The sequence below is a fragment of the Heterocephalus glaber genome, unplaced genomic scaffold (assembly GCF_053883595.1).
Source record: "Heterocephalus glaber isolate CG9 unplaced genomic scaffold, H.glaber_assembly_v1.0 deba00001446, whole genome shotgun sequence".
NCBI classification, from domain to species: Eukaryota; Metazoa; Chordata; class Mammalia; order Rodentia; family Bathyergidae; genus Heterocephalus; species Heterocephalus glaber.
Window position 1 is genome coordinate 9,095,071 of NW_028258298.1, and position 19,338 is coordinate 9,114,408.

General features: G+C 42.4%; 1 protein-coding gene and 1 long non-coding RNA gene across 7 annotated transcripts in view; one reads left to right on the forward strand and one right to left on the reverse strand.

The window, feature by feature from the left end:
- Kirrel3 (kirre like nephrin family adhesion molecule 3) overlaps nt 1-19,338 on the forward strand; it is a 584,234-nt gene that overhangs the window by 46,698 nt on the left and 518,198 nt on the right. The gene's annotated exons all lie outside the window — the stretch shown is intronic.
- Nucleotides 14,008-19,338, reverse strand: part of LOC110345432 (uncharacterized) — a 35,399-nt gene continuing 30,068 nt past the window's right edge. Inside the window, exon 5 of one of the 2 annotated variants that reach the window (XR_015452402.1) lies at nt 14,008-14,278. This is a non-coding gene — a long non-coding RNA (uncharacterized LOC110345432). The remainder of the gene's footprint in view (nt 14,279-19,338) is intronic. The other variant, XR_015452401.1, reaches the window with a different exon arrangement.

Consider the following 19,338-nt stretch of genomic DNA (forward strand, 5'->3'; position numbering starts at 1 on the left):
CCCTTTGTTTCATTGTTTTAAGAATTCTCAACCACAGCTACTAGAAGGGCTAAGTTCACACTGTTTGAGTACCAGGCGCTGTGCTCTACACACATCCTCTCTTTTAACTCTTATTGCAACAATCCTTTGAGATGTTCCAGCAAAGTCAAAGTGTTAGACCACATACGATCATAAGAAATTGAGACACTTATGACTATGGGACTTCCATTCTTCACTGTCCTTTGGGAACTGTATAGTAGCATAAAATCGAACAGTATTATTACTGAATGAGGCAGCGGCCCTTGGGATAGATGTTACACTATAGAGTAGGAGACCAAAGTTCCTTGTGATGATTTGCTGGTGATTGATAATGCTGGTACCAAACCTAGGTCTTCACATATCTAGGTCTGCTGATACTAACAAGTGATCCTCCACTTGCTTCTAACTGTCTGTATGAGCAGAGTCAGGGTGACTTGGCCTCAGACCTTTCTCCTGTCTAAGAAGAAGTCAGCACTGACTCAGCAGGCAACATCTTACCTTCGACGGGGCCAACTGTGCCTCCAGCTTTCTAGAAACTTCTTCCATCCAGAAACTCACTAGATCGCTACAGTCCAGCCCTTCTTTTCAGCCTATGCTCTTCCTTAGACTCAGAAATTGCAAGCTGACAGGGTTAGAGGCTCTGTTCTCAAGTATGCTGAATATCAGGTAAGATGGGTCTGAGTTTTCACCTTCCCCTGGCAACCTTTGACAAGCTTTTGCAATAAAGAAATTAAATATTAATACTTGGCAATTAATCTCTGACTCGAAAGAGCCATATATACCATATGCGTAACCCCTGGACATTTCAATTTCCAATCTGTGAAAGTAAGATAACATCCTGCAAATGAAATGTAATCATCAATTAGCAATGTTCCTCAGGACAGATGGATCTGCAGTAGTTAGCAGTTTTCGTGGCCTGAGCAATGGATGATTTGAAGGCAGCAGCAAGACAGTCAGGAGGAGAAGAAAGATGAGCCTTCCAGCTTTGCAATAAGCAGCAGGGGGTGGAAGTTGGAAGGCCAGCGTCCACGAAACATGAGTGATGTCTGCCTCACAGGACTGACTCTGTGGATTCTTCCTGGCCACAGCCATGGGCTCAACCAAGCTAGGTGAGGCACGATGGCAGAGAGGCCACGGAAGTGGACGCTGTGGATCCTGCTATGAAGACTTTGGAATTGTGCTGTACCATCAGATCATGGGCACACAAAGCGGGTTAAGAGCCCTGCCCAAGAGGCACACACATGCATACAAATTAATACCAGGCCGGTGGTTCTGGGCCTGTTTTCCAGTCTCTGAGTCAACAAGGGTGACAACTAGAAACTGTCTGGCAGCAATTGTAAAAAGCACTTGTAGATCCTTGGCAAGGAGTCCTCAGACCAGAACAGTGCTTTGTGGTTTCTTATTATATTTAATGGAAAATTGAAGCACTCGGATATTTCCAAAGTGTAATTTGTTCTGATGGGTAGGCCAACAGTGGATTGGGCTGCTTCACTAGGGAAGAGGCAAAAAATAAATTAAACAAATTAATGACTGTGATGCATTCCGGGGGAAAGAAAATGCAGTTGACAATCCACCCCCACTTCCATCCCTAACAAAAATCATCATTTTTATTGCAGTCACATCTCCTTGGGCTGCTGCTTCTAGTGGGTATTTTTAAAGAAAACTTTCCCTCCAGTCGTTTTCTTTAGCCCAATAAGCACAGTTGCTAATTTTCTCTCATTTGGAGATTTCCCCCTTGGAACCATATGCCATTAAAATACTTAGACATGTGGAAATGGACTGATAAAGATATGAGGAGACAGGGAGTTTCAGAAGAGGAGAGACTTTGTCAGATGGAAAGACTCTGACATCAGATTCCTTAACCAAAAGAGAAAGATCCTGACACAGGAAGGGTGAGGAGCAGAGCTGTGTCCAATCTCAGGAAGGGTCCAGGAGGCATCAAGAAAGGGAGGAGGGAGGCTTGTTTTCCTGTGCACAGCACAATGCCTGGCCTTCAACAAGTGCTCAGGGGGTAGAATGAATGAATGAATTGAATGAGATGGATGAGCAACTAGACCAGAGAGGCTGACAGAGTCTAGAAAGCTGGGACTTGCAAGTAGGTAGGTGTGTGTGACACTGGACAACACTGAGGGCACAATGAGTGGACTTCGGCATGTGTTGCTAGCACAAGTGTGGCCCACTAGTTCCATATCCCTTTATTCATTGACTTTTTATGTTTTCCATGTATTTGTGTAATGATTCCATTCCTGCTTCCAGGGTAATATGCAAAATATTTAATTATTGGTGTATCAATGGCACTGACCACCTAGAATAGATATGATTAAAATGAAATCCCAGGACCACCATCCAGAATGTCTGCCCTAAATGTATATCTCTCTCTAGTGCTGAGCATTGTGAGAATGTGTATCATCTTTGTTTTATACTTTGTTAAAGCACTTAGCTAAAAGTTTTGATTAAATATCGTTCCTCAATTTAGACATTGTACCTGGCCTCTCTGTAGTAGCTCCTCAGTAAATACAATCAGCCCTCCATATGTGTGGATCCACATCCATGGATTCAACCAATCATGGAAGGAAATTATTCAGAAAAAGAGTAATTGTGCCTACTACAAATGTATAGACTTTTTGTCATTATTCTTTAAAGGATACAGAATAACAACTATTTCATAGCACTTATGTTGTATTAGGTATTATAAGTAATCTAGAGGTGATTAAAAGTACTCCATATCAGTGAATAAATTAGATGTAAATACTGTAACAATTTATATAGGAGACTTGAGAATCTTCAGATTTGAGTATCTGTGGGGGTTCTAGAGCCAATCCCCCTTGGGTACCTAGGGACAACTATACATATGGGATGAGGGAAGAATGGTGCAGGAAGGAATGGATTTGGGTGGAGTGGAATGAGACATCTCTGGGAAGTCTCCTGTGAGATGAATTGCCCTCCTTCTGGGGTCCGTCTAAGTCTCCCTGGGGCATTCCCACACAGGGATGGGAGGGCCAGTGCAGACGCAGGCCACAGGCAGCCAGGACGTTTCCTCCTGAGTTCTTTCCTGGGCTTGAGTAAGTAAATCTATTAATGCTCTCCAACCTCGTCCCCTTTGTTAGGGAGCCCAGTGTATTAATTAAAAACTGTGGGCAGCTGTAAGTATCTGCAGAACAAGGATTAAACCAGCTTTCTGTCAATTGCTTTCAAAGCTATTGCTATTTGCTAGGGAAATGCTTTCTTCAGGGGTTAAAGCAACTAGCATTTCACTTTGCCATGTCCTCCATTACTGAATTACCTTGCCGGGGCCCTCCCCTAATTCGTACTTCAAACCAACTGCAGTAGAAAGAGCACAGGGAAAGGCATGTGCCCACACAGGCCCTCCTGCTCCACCCCAGACACATATGGTCCTCTGGGCACTCATGCATCAGCACAGAGGGGATTGGTAGGAGAGAACCAATCCTCCCCCCTCCCCGTTTTTACCAACTCAGCTTTGGCTGAGTTAAGGTGCAAATAACGTTATCTATATTAACTGCTACTTACTTATGCCACTAAAATGGAAAGCAAAAGTAGTCTCCTACATAATGTGTTTCAGATAACTTTTTTGTTTTTTGTTTGTTTTCATGATCTAAAAGTTGTTTATGATAGTAAATGAGCATCCAGGAGGAAAATGTGGGCCTTACATGACAGGAAACTTTCCAATAGAGTTGTTCAAGGTTAAGCCAGGCCACCTACAGAGACGACATACCATGGTCAGCACTTAATAGCTGACTATTTGTTAAAATGAACTACCTGTGAGATTGAACAAGACAAGCTTTAAGGATTCTACGAGTTTAAAAGACAATGCTGTGAATCAAGCCACCTTGGAAGGGTCAGGAAGACCGACTGGTCTCCATCATGAACAGGCAGGGCTGTGTGCTTTCTGCTCTGCTTGACCTGGATAAAGGGCAATGGAACAGGAGAAAAGCAGGACATAATTAAGCATTTCTGAGTCTCCAGACAATTTGTAATTTACAGATCTTTCATGTTATCAGAAATGAATATTAAGTAAATCGATAAATTCTCCATTGAAGTGATAAATAATCAGCTATAATAGCACAAAATAAGTCTGAATTCAACTCTAATGTGAGTATAAAATGAAGTGTCAAAACTGAGGCAGGCATTTTTTTTTTTTCCTGGGAGGCCTAAGAGGAACTCTCCAGAATTCTTCTTTAATTCTGACTTGGGTCCAGACCATGGCTGAGTATGCACCTTCCATTGCCTACAGCGATGCCTCCATAGCTCAGTGCCTCCTCACTTGGAAACCTCAAGGAGCTACATGGGATATGACAGACACTCACAGCCTCTGGAGAAAAATTAGGCTCTGTGTGTACAGGTGCATGCACATACACTTCCGCATGCACATAATACACATGCACATATGTGTATTAATACACAATACATATGTGCACACTAATACACATGCATATATGTACTAATATATAATACGTATGTGCCCATGTCTCTGTGTGTATATGTACATTGCCCTCACACACTTGCAGTGTGTATACACGAGCACATCTCTGCATCTACATGTGTGCATGTACACACACACCTCCACACATGAGCACATGCCTCTGGCAGATGTGCATCTTGTTGATATGCCTCTCAGCAGAATGCCCTGTGAAACCCAGCCTCAGCAAAGAAGGAAAGAGGAAAAGATCTAAATCAGAATAACATAAATAAGCCTGTGGCAGCCAGAGAAAAACCCAAACAACTAACACCACCAGGGAAAAGTCACTGCAGAATTTATATAAAAACAGTATATCAGAAAAGCTGTTTGACAGACCTCAGAGAGGCAGAAATCATGAAAAACTCTTGCTTGCTAGTCTGTGGTTTAAGTGTGTAAGAATCACTCTTTTGTGAAAATTTGGAGGCCAATTTGATTATTTTCTGCCAACAATCAGTCCTTTTGTCTTGCCATCATACTTGGTGGCTTTCTCTCACGCGCTCTGTGTGCGTGTGCACATGTGCGCATGCCTGTGTGCAAGCACATAGTGTGTGTGTGTGTACATGAAAGAGTGTGAAACTGTACATAGATCTGACCCACACTTACATCTTTAATCTTTTTTACAGGCTTTTCTTTTTGGAATATCAATACATTTAACTCATAAACCAAAACAAAACTCCATGTATTCTTTTTTTCCTATGTTTTTTTGAGCTCTCATTTTCCCTCTATCACTTATCTTTTTTCAGCCCTTTCCAGGACAAATGTATAGGGTAAACAGAAAAATGTATTTGTCTTATCTAATTTTGAGCCTTGACTCATGATTGACCTTTTCTGAAAAGCATAATTTCCATTCCTCTTTCCCCTTCCTTTGGTCCACTGTGTTTTCTTCAAGACAAGCTCATTACTACAGACTTTAGTAACTTGGCAAGGGTGCCCAAGAAACATTGGCCTGTGCCTCTGCACTTCACAGGATGGGTTGGACCACTCGCTCTGTGGCTTCTGCCTTTCTTTCTGTCACTTGGAGGCTTGGTTCTCCTTCTGGTTGCTTTGGCTCTAGTGTCTCATATGTCAACAAAATGATTGGCACAGATGCCTTTGCATAATGCCTGACACTCAAAGGCAGGCAGCCATTCCATGATGAGGACACAGGCATGTGTTTCTCCTGGAACTGCAGCCTCATATCCAGTCCACCTGGTGCAATAAAATCCTGTTCAGGTTTGTCTACTTCTCTCTGTCTCATTCATAAGCAGACTCTTCCCTCACCTACCATTAGCCGGTAACTTCCTGCTGATGCCTAACACTCACACTGGTCAGTAAGACAGTAAGACTTGTGTCTTAGTCACCTTCCTTGTGCCTCAGGAAAAATACGCAACCTATACAACTTGAAGAAGGAGATGTTTATTTTGGCTGATATTTTAGATCATGTACCCTAAGAAAAAACAGCATGGCAGAGGAGCATGGAGAAAAAAAACCTGCTCATTTCATGATGGAGGGGAAGCAGAGAGTGAAGGGAGGAGCTAGGCAGGGAGATAAACTTTTCCTGGTCATGCCCCCAGTGACCTGCCTCTTCTGATGAATCCTGCCTTCTAACGGCAAGTCAGCTAGAAGCCCCCATAATTCAGTCACCTTCCAAAAGCCCCACCAATGAGCCTGTGTGGCTCTTGGGGAACACCTAGATATAAACTGTAACACCTCGCATGAGCCAGATAGAAGGACAGTAAATGGAAAATGTCAGACATGGTTTCTGTCCCTCTGAAGCTTATGCTCTAATTAGAGAGAATTTAAAACTGTGAGATCCCATTAGCAAACACACAGAGCCTCTCTATTGATGCACGGCCTTTCTTTTCAATTTAGATCTTTCCCATTTCTTCAGTTTTGTCTTAAAGCAAAAGATGCACATAGTTCCTCCCTTCTACAGCACCTCTCACCACATGTGCTTTATCTCCGGTGGTAGCCTGACAGCTCATGGCTCCCCACAGATGTCCACATCCTAATCTCCAGAGCCTGTGAGCATATTACCTCACCTGGTGATCTAGTTTGCATTGTGGGATGTCTCCTAAAGACCCATGTGTTAAAGGCTGGGTCCCAAGGTAGCACTATATGGGGGGTGCTGGAGCCTAGTAGAAGTTAGGTCACTGGCAGTGTGTCTTTGAGGGGGATTATGGGACCCTTGCCCCCCCTTGTTACTCTTGCAATGAGAAGTTTTGCTCCATTCCCTGTCATTAATGTCTGGTACCAAAAAAAAAGCAGTGGTCCCACCCAACTATGGATTGGAACCACTAAAACAATGAACCAAAATAAACCTTTTCTTTTCCTAAATTAATTGTGTCAGGTATTTTGTTATAGTGATGGAAACTAACACATATGACAAAAAGGACTTTGCCAACATAATTAAGAACTTGAACACAGTTTTCTCTGACATCAGTATTTAGAAACTTTTCTGAAGAAGATTCATATCTTTGAACTTTCTTCTTCCTCTGAGTAGTTCACATGTCCTTATGGGGCATAAATCCTTGCCTTAACTGGGCTAATTTTGACTCCCCATTCATTAGAAGGGTCAAAGTTTAGTCCTCAGGAGATCTGACTTTCAGTCTAGGTCTGTTTCATCACCTTTTATTTTGAGAGGGGGGGTGGTGAGACCAGGTCCCGCTATGTAGTCCAGGCTGGCCTTGAACTCATGTTGATCCTCCTGCCTCAGACTCCTGAGTGCTGGGATTGCAGGCATTTGCTACCACATCCAGCTCTCATCCACCTTTTCTATTGAGGAGTTTAAGTGGTCTATGTGAAGAATTTTTTTTTTTTTTTTTTTTTTGGTACCAGGGATCGAACTCTGGTCCTTGCACTTGTGCAGCAGGTGGCAAAACCACTGTGCTAAATCCCTGGCCCTTTTAAGTGGTCTATGAAAATGAACTCCTGAGAAGCCATCCTATCATTCCAGAATTCCTCAGGTAACCAGGCATCTCAGACTGATGATCCCCCACCCCCACCCCATCTCTCTAAGGGAAGGAAGATGGGAGAAGAGAGAGAGAGAGCGGCACAAGGCTGACCAAGCCATCACAAGCTGTACCTTAGAGTAGGATATATCTTTCAAATGATGGAGAAATGTGTAAATGTCTTTTGAAACATGGCAAGCACAAGCAGACACCTGAGGGGAAAAATAAAAACGAGTGGCAAGCAAAAGGTGGTTGTTTGTAATAAGAAGACCTACCTGGTTGAGCTGGAACATTTATGAGATGTGAAATTAGCTAAGTGGAGTCAGATTCTGAAAGATCTTAACTACCAGCCTTGGCGTTTTGGGCATTGAGCATCTTTGCATATTTTAAAACTGGAAAGTGATCTAATGCTTAGGAGAAGGAAAGCGTAGCCAAATGCCTTACATTCCTCTTAGGCCCATTGCCTGATTTATCTTGGGCCCCAAACACACTGACATATGCAGATTTTCTTGGATTATTTATTTTGGTTTTAATGTACACAGAGGAGAACTCGATGTGAGCTTGGCTGCATGCTTCAGAGGAAAGGGCTGTGTTGTATATGTGTCTGTGATGCAACTGGTATCCAGACCATCTGTGGGTGGTTCCTGCCATTCTTAGCAACTGTCCTCTCATGGAGAATGAAGGCTCTTACACTGAGTCACTTGGTGATCACTGAATTTTATTTTAAGGTTGTGTCCTAGATAAAGCAAGCTTTCCACTCACCATGCAGAAGAGAATGCCCTTCTAGAAGAGGATCTCTCTTTATCTAACAACAGCATGCTGCTCAGGCAGTCTCTCTTTTTTGTCAGAGGCTGAATGGGGAGATGCTCACTCTTTGATCTCCACCAGCCAGAGCATCCAGAGAGAAAGTAAGTGGCCTGTTACGTTCCAGTCTGAAAGGTATCCTCCCATCACTCCTTGCGAAGGTGCAAGCGCATAACCATTTCTGTGCTCCAGAAGAATCAGAATCATAAAATTTAAGAACTAGAAGGGACCTGAGAATCCAATCATCTACAAACCACATAAATTCTCTTTATAGCAGTTTCAATAAAGGTTCATACTGCTGGTTCTTGCTAGCTTCCCCTGACAGAAGACTCACCACCTCACAAAGATGTCCAATTCATGGTACCCAGTAAGCTTGTCTATGGCAATGAACAGAATAATTAAAAAGCTCACCAAAAATCACACCTATAGGCCCAGCAAATTTATGTCTAGGAATTTATCTAAGGAAGTAAGTGAATAAATAAATAAATGTATGGTATTCATCTCTGTGCAGTAGTAAGGGGATAATTTGAGTGAGCTAAAGAGCGTGCTGTAGAATGATAAATATTAATATAGAAATCCTGTAATAGCTAACGTTTTCAACACTTGCTGTGTGCCAGATACTTTCCAGAGAGCTTTACATATGTTATTTCATATATATTTTACTCAGCCCTGTGTGTTTTTGTGGTATGTGTGTTTCTGGAAGCTGTGAGGACTGAGGATGGTGTGAGCATGTCAGAGATTTTGAAGACCAGCCAGAGGTATCTCCTCCCTCACTTCTCTTCTGTTGACTTCCGCCTCTTGCTGTCCGCCTCCCAGGAGCTGAACAAACCATTGTACTTCCTTGCTTTCCCTACAAGTTGCAATCATTTAAGCCAGGCTCTCTGAGGAGGTGGGAATTTTAAAAGGACTCATAAGAACTGGGCAAAACTTGAAAGCAGGCAGCTTAATCCCTTGGGTCTTTCAAAAGCATATCCACACTTAATTGTTTCTGATGTTCTTTGGGAATACTGAATGTCAATGTTGAACTAATTTTTTTGTTCTTTCAACCCTGGGGAAGATCTGTATATCTCTCAGGACACTGCACTGCATATTGGGGTCCCTGCATGGTATCTCTAGTCCTACTGAACTGTCTTTCTAGCTTTGAGCATGTCAATTGACTTTCCTGGACCTGGTCTAATTTCTGATGGTTGAAACACGACCGAAGCACCCAAGTTCTCAGCGGCACTCAGATCCTTCTAAAAAGGAAGACAGGTTCACATTCACACCAAAGAAATCTTTTTTTAATGCTGCTCTTGAAACTTAACTGATTTTTTTTTTATTATCAACTATGAATTCAATAATATAGAACTAGGTTCTTATTAAACCAAAGGAGAAGGATATCAAGCGTGGTGGGTATTGTACTTTAAGTTGATTACAAAAAGCATTTATCGAGGGTTAACCACTAGGAAATGGATAGAAAATCAATTACACGGTAGTTAAACATCCAATAATATGTGTTTTAATGAACAATTTATATTTAACACCTCTATGAAATAATGAGTTGTGTTGGAGATTTGAGGTAGCCAAGCAGCGGTTGGGATATCTGAATTAACTCTCCAGGAGCCTGATGCCATGTTTTCTCAAATAGTTCCATGTTCATGTCCTGTGTTAGCATCATGCTTCATGACAGCTTGGACAACCACACCTTTTAAGAGTTTCCCTTCTCGACTGGGGTCAGTGCTGTACCAGTGTCCCCTAAGTCTGTCTAAAAGAACAATTCAGACCAATTGGAGAGCTCCCTCGGAGGATGCTGTGCATGATGACACTGACATTTCCAGATTTCCTAGGTGTTTGAAAAACTGTTGAATCCTTTCTTAATCTTATTCCAGTTCTTAGCAGCTAAGGAAGACCCAATTCTCCATTAGTGGCCACGTTATCTCCCATGTGCTATGTGAGAATCAAACCCAGAGCTCTTTGTCTTTGTGTGTGTGTGTGTGTGTGTGTGTGTGTGTGTGTGTGTGTGGTACCAGGGATCAAACCTGTGCTTACAAGGCAAGTGCAATGCCACTGAGCTAAATCCCCGGCCCTAGAGCTCTTTATTTTGAAACTGCATTTGCATGTCTGTGTGCACGATATGAGACTCAGCTCAGTTACGGGCCTTTCCCTTTAGCTATACCATCAAATCAAATGTGATTTCAAGGTAGGAAGGAGATACACAGTTCTAAACCTGCCTGAACACCCACATTTCCAACTTCATTGAGAGTTGGTCTTGAATGCCTGTCTCTATTTCTTCCACAGGCTCTGTAGTGTGCAGCTAATATTTTCAGAGGAATTCACAGCTTGTTCCTTTCAAATTTGACCATGGTAGAGTCCATACTTTAGCCAATTCACAGATATTTTGCAGAGTTATAGGAGAGGTGAAGGAGAGAGCAAAGAGTAGAAGACAAGAAGAAAATAGCCGTGTTCAGAGGGCAATTCAAAATGAGAACCAGGCAAACACAAGGGAGTGGGAAAAACTGAGTGAGAAAAGGACCCTGGAAGTGAGTGAATCCATGATTCAGAAAACACTGGCTTTGGCTGACATTATGAAGTCATGAAACCAAAGTGATAGGTGTGGCAATTAGCAAATAGGAATTTGGCTCTGTTGCCTGACAGACTAGATTTCTGGTTCTTTTCTGCTACCTGCTAGCTGAGTAGCTGGGAAGTTATTTAACCCTTCTACACGTGAAGATGCTATATCTGAGTGATTGTACCAAGTACCTACTACAAGGCCTGCCACACTTTGGTTATACCATATGTTAATTGAACAATTTGTGCTCAGTGGCATTTACCTTATATGGTCATTTTATGAAAATAAATTGCACAAACTGAATAAAACATTTAATATGTTGCCTGGTACACAATGAATACAAAATTAATAGTAACAGCCATTATTATTACCACTACTATTAGAATATCCAAGCATTTGATTTTCTGTGGCCATTAAATCTTATTAGCTAAGCAGTGCCCTTCCTGTTATAGATACTGGGACATATTTTATGAGCTCTTATACCAACTGACATAAAACATGCTCTTAAGTTGTTTTAAATAAATGAATCAATTAATTCATAGAATGTAACCTTACTGAACAGTTAGTGTAAGTGTAGATAGCTCATTAATCTTCTTTTGGCCATGTATGACTAAATAAAGGATAGTAGCATTTTATTAATGGGGAAGCTGAGGCCCAGAAAGGTTAGGTGGTTTGGGTGAGATGATTAAGTGCATAAAGAGCAAACCAGAATGATAGCCCAGGTTTGCAAGCCCCGTTATGGTGGCACCAAACAAATCTGTCTTTCGCAAGGACAAGGGTTACTAGCTTAGTTGCAAAATCTCAAGGCCACAGTCTAGGGCAGTGATGGTGAACCTGTGGCATGTGTGCTACAGCGAGCACACAGAGCCCTCTCTGTCAGCACAAGAGTCACTCCAGCAGCTGAGAATCTGTTAACAGTTGTTTTTTCTAAACTGAAAAAACCTCAGTATTCAGTATTCGAGGTGTTGACACTTGGCAATAAATAGGTGTGTTTTGGGTTGCAGTTTGGGTACTCGGGCTCTAAAAAATTTGCCACCAGTGGTCTAATGTATAACCACTTAATTTGCAGTTTAGGGCACCTTTTGTTCATTTCCCAGGGAGGAATACAACTTGAGTTCTAGCATCTCAACTCAGGGTTTTGTTCTCATAAGGAGGTGGAGCCCTCATTCTAGGGCACTGGATTACTACTCTGAAATCTTAGCAGTTCTGGTTAAGGTTTGTGACTATCAGAATTTCCTAACACCTATCTGTGTTTCCGGATTTCCAGGGTTTCCAGTGAAGCACTAGTCATCGTAAGTTGTAGAAAGGTCCACGAGCAGCACTGGACAGATGGTGAAGGAGGGCAGCACATTTAGGGAGGGATGTGATGACTTTGCTGCTTGGACAGCACAGCCCTCCCAACTGTGACTGGTGTGCTGGGTTGGCCAAAGGGGATGTGTATAGAAACAATGACAGAGGCGGAGAAGAAACAGTGCCTGTGATACCAGAACACAGAATCTTCTGACTCAGAGATGATAGAAACAAGACGAGCCCAGAAATCACAAGCACACACACTCTTGTACAGGCAAAGCTTTATTGGAATTGGAGGAGGAGCTTCAGCCAAATTAGGCTTTTAGTGGAAGGGAGTCAGTAACTGGTCAAGAGAGGGATGGAGCTGCTGCTCTGTACAAAGAGAACAGCTACTTTTTATTAATTTGCTGGAATGAGCTAAAATCTGGTAATTTCCATTGCCCAAGAGCATGGTTCCAAAAGATGTTGGGTTTTGTGACAGATTTGGAACACCAGGTTGTTGACTTTTCATTTAGCTGACACTGTCATCCTATGTAAAACATCCTGGCCTTGTCAGTCTGGGCTCTGTGTTAGGGCCAAAGGGTTTCAAGTGGTGGGGCTTTTGTGGCTTCTGAAGAACCAGAGGATGAAGGCACAAAAGTGTGGGGGGGCGGGGGGGGGGAGGATGTATATACCAGCCTCAATGAACCAAGAAGTCAGAGAGGACCTTGTATTATACTTTTGGACTAAACATTTTTAAATGAACGGCATGTCTACATTCAGATCTGGGTAGAATCTAGCCCAAGGGTTAAGATATCAAAGGGGACAGCCAGAATTTGAAGACAGAGATGCCAAGCCTTTTATCCCATTTAGTCACACATCAGATCTCCATAGGCTCAAGTGAAGGGTCAGTGTTTTCAGCAAAAGTGGACTTCAGATCCTTTGGAAGTAATCTAGGCAGCTGTTATAACCCACACATCAACTTTTGGGGGTGGATCTTCCAGTGCAGAACCAACACTGCCATCCCTATAATAAAACCACTTTCTACATACTGCCAGATCTGACTTCTCACAGTTTGTTCTGTTAAACAAATTTCTATCTATGTTCATACTTTTTTCTTCTATTTTTATCCAGTTTTAGGATTAGCACAATGTTGATTGCCTAGAATGAGGGGAGAAGTGTTCCTTTTTCTTCTGTTTTAAATGTTTGATATAGTTTATCAGTTAAAATGTATACGAGCCTGTTCTTGTCATATAGGTAGGTTTTCAAGCTAGGAATATACTTTCTTTAATAGGTGCTGTTCAAATTCGATATTTCCTCCAGAGTTAGTTTCATTAATTTGTCTTCCAAGGTACTTCTTAGAAGTTGTCAAATTTATTTCAAAACAGATATTTGAAATATGCTTTCTATATCCTTTTAAATTCTGTAAAATCTGTGGTAATGTCTCCTAGGTCTTGATATTTAATTTTAAAAATGTATAATTGATATTGTGTAATAGGAAGTAAAGGTCTAAAGGAGCAGGGGAAGTGGGAGGGGTAGGGGAAAGGAAAGAAGGGAAAAGAAAAAATATGAGAAAAGGAAAAAAATGGAAACAAAATCTTTGCAAATAGGGAAGGGTGGAGGGGGTGAAGGGAGGGCAGGGGAAGAGGAAAAAAAATGAGAATCAAGATACTCATGTAATGGTACAAGATCCCAATGATGTATGTAAATGTATTTTATACCGAAAATGTATCAATAAACTTAATGGGGGGGGGACTAACATCTGTCCAAGTTCAGTGGATATCATTGTCCTCCCTCCTCCTTTGTTATAAAACCTCTGATTCTTAGCTATGCATAGAACTGCACAGGAAAAAACAAGACCCCATTTCTTAGATTCCTTCTATCATATTCCTGATTCCTCTCTAAAATGCTGATAATGATGGGAAAAGATATTCGCCCGAGAATAACACAATGACATGAAATCTGTATTGCAGCGTTGTAATGGGAAGGGTGTGCAGTGGTACAAGGAGCAGGAAGATAATATCTCACTTCCTCAGCTATGGTGTTAATTGCTGCCTGGAGGAGGAAGGTACTGTGCGCTGTGAGGTTCCTGGAGACCCCCATTCATCAAACATCCCCACGTCTGGTGGGGGTGTCAGTGTCTGGAGAAGATGGAGTCAGAGGAGGATCACTCTCCATTGTCGGTGGAAACCGCGGAGCCACGGTAGTCCTTCGGATCATTGGTGGTTTCCTCTGGTGAAACAAACATCAACATAGACATGGATTTGTAAAAACTTGACATGTAAAAAACAGACAGTAAGAACTTTGAATCGGTGCCATTTTAAAACTTTCATTAACTTATCACCAACTTTGTTTGTGTACCTTTCTGAGTGTGTGATAAGTAACTAACAAACTTCAAGTCTTTTATATGTGCATCCATGTTCACAGCAGCACAGTTTGTGATAGCTAAAACTTGGAAACAGCCCAAATGCCCATCAACTGGAGACTGGATAAAAAAAATGTGTTTTTTTTATAAAATGGAGTACTACTCAGCCATAAAAAATGAGAAATTAGAGACATTTATACCTAAATGGATGCACATTGAAGTGATACTCTTAAGTGAAATAAATAGGACACGTATGTGTAAATACCAAATGGTTTCTCTAGTGTGAGAAACTGAAAGTGTAAATAAGGACTAAAATGTATAATAGGTAATGTGAAATAGGAAGAAAAGGGGCAAAAGGGAAAGAAGTGGGAGGAGTAGGGGAAAGGAAAGAAGGGAATGGGATTAATATGAGAAAATGGAAAAATAGGAAAACATCTCTGTAAGTAGGGAGGAATGGAGGGGTTGAAGGGAGGGCTGGGCAAGGGTGAAAAATAAGAACCAAGAGAGATTATGTAAAGGTGCAAATTTCCAATGATGAATGTCATTATATTGTGTACCTGAAATGTACCAATCATTAGAATGAATAATCGATAATGCAAAATAGGAAGAAAAGGTCCAAAGGGGTAGGGGTAGAGGTACTGAGAGGGGCAGGGGAAAGGAAAGAAGGGAAAGGAAAAATGATGAGAAATGGAAAAAATGGAAATAAAGTCTTTGTAAATAGGGAAGGGTGGAGGGGGTGAAGGGAGGGCTAGGAATGGGGAAAAAATAAGAACCAAGATGCATCATGTAATGATACAAGTTCCCAATGATGAATGTAATTGTGTTGTATACCTAAAATGTACCAATAAAAGAATTTAAGGAAAAAAATGTTTTAAAAAACCTGATTATTCTCTTTAAAAAAATAAAAATAAATAACCCACACATCAGAAGTATTACCAATAGCAAAGCTTGGGAAGCTTATAATGTACTGCCCAGTTGTGTGACTAACAAAATTAGTAATTTTTAAGATGATTAAAGGCAAGTGAAATGAGAAGCCTTATTTACTTTTTTCCCCCCTTGATAACAATTTTTCATTTCATGTAAACATTCTGCTTCTGTTTCTTATCAGGATCTCATTACAGGTCTGTTGAAATGTGTTGTGCTATAAAGGGTAATAGTTTACTGCAGCCAGGGGTTCATTTCGTTGTCCCAGCCTTCTGTCCCACCACAGTGGTCCCTGTTTCAACTAAGACACTGATGAGGAAAGTGAGGAGAGTATCTGAGGACCTGCATTCAAGAAGCATTTGGTGTTTTCTTCTCTCTTGTCCTTTGCTGTAGCCCCAGTCTTTCAAGACTTCATTTTGGGGATCTCTTGACACATGATGGATACTCAATGTGTGTTTAATGAATGAATAAATAAATGAATGAGCACACCAATGAATGAGAAGAATTTACAGCCAAAGAAGACCTTACTGGACTCCAAGTAATGAATACAACCAGTATCACTGCAGTTATTAATTCTACCAAAGCACTAACGGAACTTGGAAATGCAGAATTCATAGTCAACAACGTGCTTACTGTTGGCTCCATCTCGATGGTGGCCAACTTGGGATGTTTTCCCTCTTTTCCAGCCTTCTCAGGGAAATGAGAAGGCCTCAGTAAGGGAGACTGTGTGGGGAGGGAGCATCTGTTGTGAGTCTAATAAGGCAATTAGGGTGGAGGTAGGTTAGCAGCTTTCCCCAAGGCACCAGGGGAAACCTGAGATGTTTGCCCACAGCCTGAAGGGACATTTCTGAAGATTTGCTAAATTACAAGTACAGATTAAAATGGTTACAGAATGGCCCCAGGCCACGTTCTTCTAGGGATCTTGTGGAGACAAGGGGAGGGTGAATGACTTCTTTGAACAGAAGAGGATGTGCTGGCTGGCTGGAAGGAGGGTGAGGAGAGCAGCTTCAAAACTATTCCACCATCTCTCCACAAGTCTTTCCCTATCAGTGGAGCAGGCAGAACTGCCACTTGTGGCTGAATGTCACTGATACAAAGCTGAGAAGCTGTAGATGCTGGGACACCGGAGGAGAATCATGATGGTTTTAATCATTACAAAAATGACACTGGACAGCAGAGAGATCTGGAGTGGGGGGACAGAGAACACTGGCTGAGAATCTATGAAGGTGTCAAAGCAGTTTTGTCATTGCTAAAGCAAACCTAAAGCAAAGCATAATAGAGAACTCGAGCAGATAGAGTCTGTCAGTGAGATCTAATTTGTTTCAGAGCAGAGGGAGTTACAACGCCCCCACTCTTGACTGGAGTGGAGAGGTAGAGTTGCGCAGGTCTGGAGCAGTTCATTCCAGATAGGTGTCTGCTAAACCAATCAGATAAATCTCTTCATTAGGATCTTGAATAAAAGGCAAGTGGAAAGAGGGCAGAGCACAGCCTGTAGATTAAATCTGGTCAGAGCCAACATCTGACAATCCCCCATGCTGTTATCCAAATGAAAGTTAATGCAACTATGAATTAGCAGCCCTGGGAGCAATGGAGGAAAGGGGAATTCAATTCTCTCCTACTCAGCTCCAGCCTAGACTGAGAGAAGAGCCATATGAGGATGGTGTGGCTCTCTCCAGGCACGCAGGTGTTGGGAGCGAGTGGCAGGGTGCAGGACCCCCCACGTGGGCTTCCCCACTCAAGTCTAAGGAGTAGGCTACAGCAGTGTCTTATCTCTGCCTGGCCAGCTAGGACAGGAAGGCAGATCTTTGCCACAATGGCAACTGGGAGGTCAGTGACCTAGGAGCCCCATCCCTGTTCTCACTGTCCTCCTCCCAACCTTGGACAAAGTTCCCTGGCAGGCATTTAATATCTCCATTAAGACATAGCTACCCAACCCTAATCATATGCTAGTGTGTATCCCCCAAACCTTGACATTGACTCTTTCTGTGTTTTGTTTTCACACATTCAGACAGGGTCACTGAAACTAAAGGGACATAGGGGAGCCTGAGTGGACAGCCTACTTTCACTTGTGGAGATGTCCTTTAATGCTTTCCTTGGAGGACATGTCTGCCCTTGATGCCTCGGACCAGTCTTTCTGGTCCCAGTGACTCTGCAGTCCTGCCCTTTCCCCTGCCCTCCACTCTAGAAGGCATTTATGCTCTGCAAGGTATTCAATATGAATGTGTCACCGTCCACTTATCTCCGGTCTGCTGACTTAATCCTGTCCTGGGCTCGTCCTTCACCCATGCTCTGTGGCATGGAGGAAATCGACCTGTACATTCCTCAATGCCAAAGCCAGCCGTGTCTTGGCAGTTCTAAATGTACAAGGAAATCTATGAAATGTGCCTTCTTCTGACGGTGTTGGTGGTAATGGTATTAGTTTGTATGGAAAAGGGCAGAGAAAAACTGTGACTCGTGCCAGGAGTGAGGCATTCCGTGGTGTAAGTGGAGTCTTCCTCATCACTCCCTAGAACTGGTTCCTTTCAGAGTAGATGGGTGAGAGGAAAGGACTAAGATGAATGCTTTATCATGAGAAGCTGTCAAGACCAGAAGCACCAGAGAACTATCTCAAGATTCCAAAGAGAAGGGCCCAGCAGAGTGGGACCTGGGCCACTGGCACTGATGACATTTATCAGAGATCTGTGTGAGCAAGGTGCTGAAGCAGAGGCTTGTCCCCAGAGACTTTTTCTGCAGTGGGTGGGAGTTGGAGGGAATATCTTGGAAAAAAGAACTTTTAATGTTTCCTTCCATAGCAATATAGCTGACTTAATACGACAAATCAGAGCTCCTGCCTTACTTTACTGCCTGCATGTTAATGAGCTGAGCCTTGTTACCCTTTGGGTAGGTAAGAGGAGTTTATAGATGTGGCTTTGAGGTACTAAGAAGGAAGTATAAGGTTGCATGGAGAGCAGCAACTCTGAAGGAGGAGTCTGACATCCTATGAGCCCTGGGATTCAAGGGGGAGCCCCCAGAGGAAGTGTCTGCTTGTCCAGTGGCTGTGTAATGAGACCAGGGAAGAAGACCAATGCCTAGAGACCTGAGGTTTCATTACACTGAAGGACTTCATTCATCACAATAATATACAGAACACCCTCCACCATGCACTGCATGAGTCTCAGGGTGAATGCAAGTCTCTGTCCCATCTGGCATCTTTTGGTGCCATCTGGTGCTCTGTGGTGCTTAAGTGACCCCCTCCTGCTGGGAGAAAGAGTAGTGCCTGGGCCTAGCCTGTGCGTGGGGGCACAGAATGAGTCAGCTTTTCTCTGAATCTAGGGTTAGGTGGTACCCTGATCCTCTGTTGCCTGGTTACTGAAGACCCTTTGCTGCCTTGCCAAGTTGATACAGTGGCCAGTGTGGAACACTGGAGGCCATTTTTTGTTTTGTTTTGTTTTTGGTACTGGGGATCAAACTTGCGCTTCAGAGGCAGGCGGCAGAACCACTGAGCTAAATCCCTGGCCCATGGAGGGGTTGTTTTTGATGATGATGATGATGATGATGATGATGATGATGATGATGATGATGATGGATGAGGATGTGACTTCCTGTCAAATGTACTCAGTGATTAGATGATCTTGGGATTTGGGATGCATTTATCATTTAATCTTTACTCAACTATGTGATTGAGAATACTGTTATTCCAGTTTTACTAAAGAAAAGAAACTAAGGCTCAGAGATGAATAACTGGGTCACAGCCATATGGTTCTTTAGTGATGTACAATGCAAAAGTATCAATTATTGAGATAACATCTACAGGACTCCACTGGAGTATGCTACTTTCCAGAATACTTGAGCTGGAAGAATATTTAGATATCACTGGACCCAAGCCATGTTAAAAAACTAAAATTTAAAAAAAAGCAAGTCTTTCTTCAAGGCTGCCAAGCGGGTATAAAGTCTGCTTCTTCTGAATTCTAGTCCCTTGGTCTTTCTCCCTTGGAATACTCTTTGCCTCTTTGTCTTTCAGTTT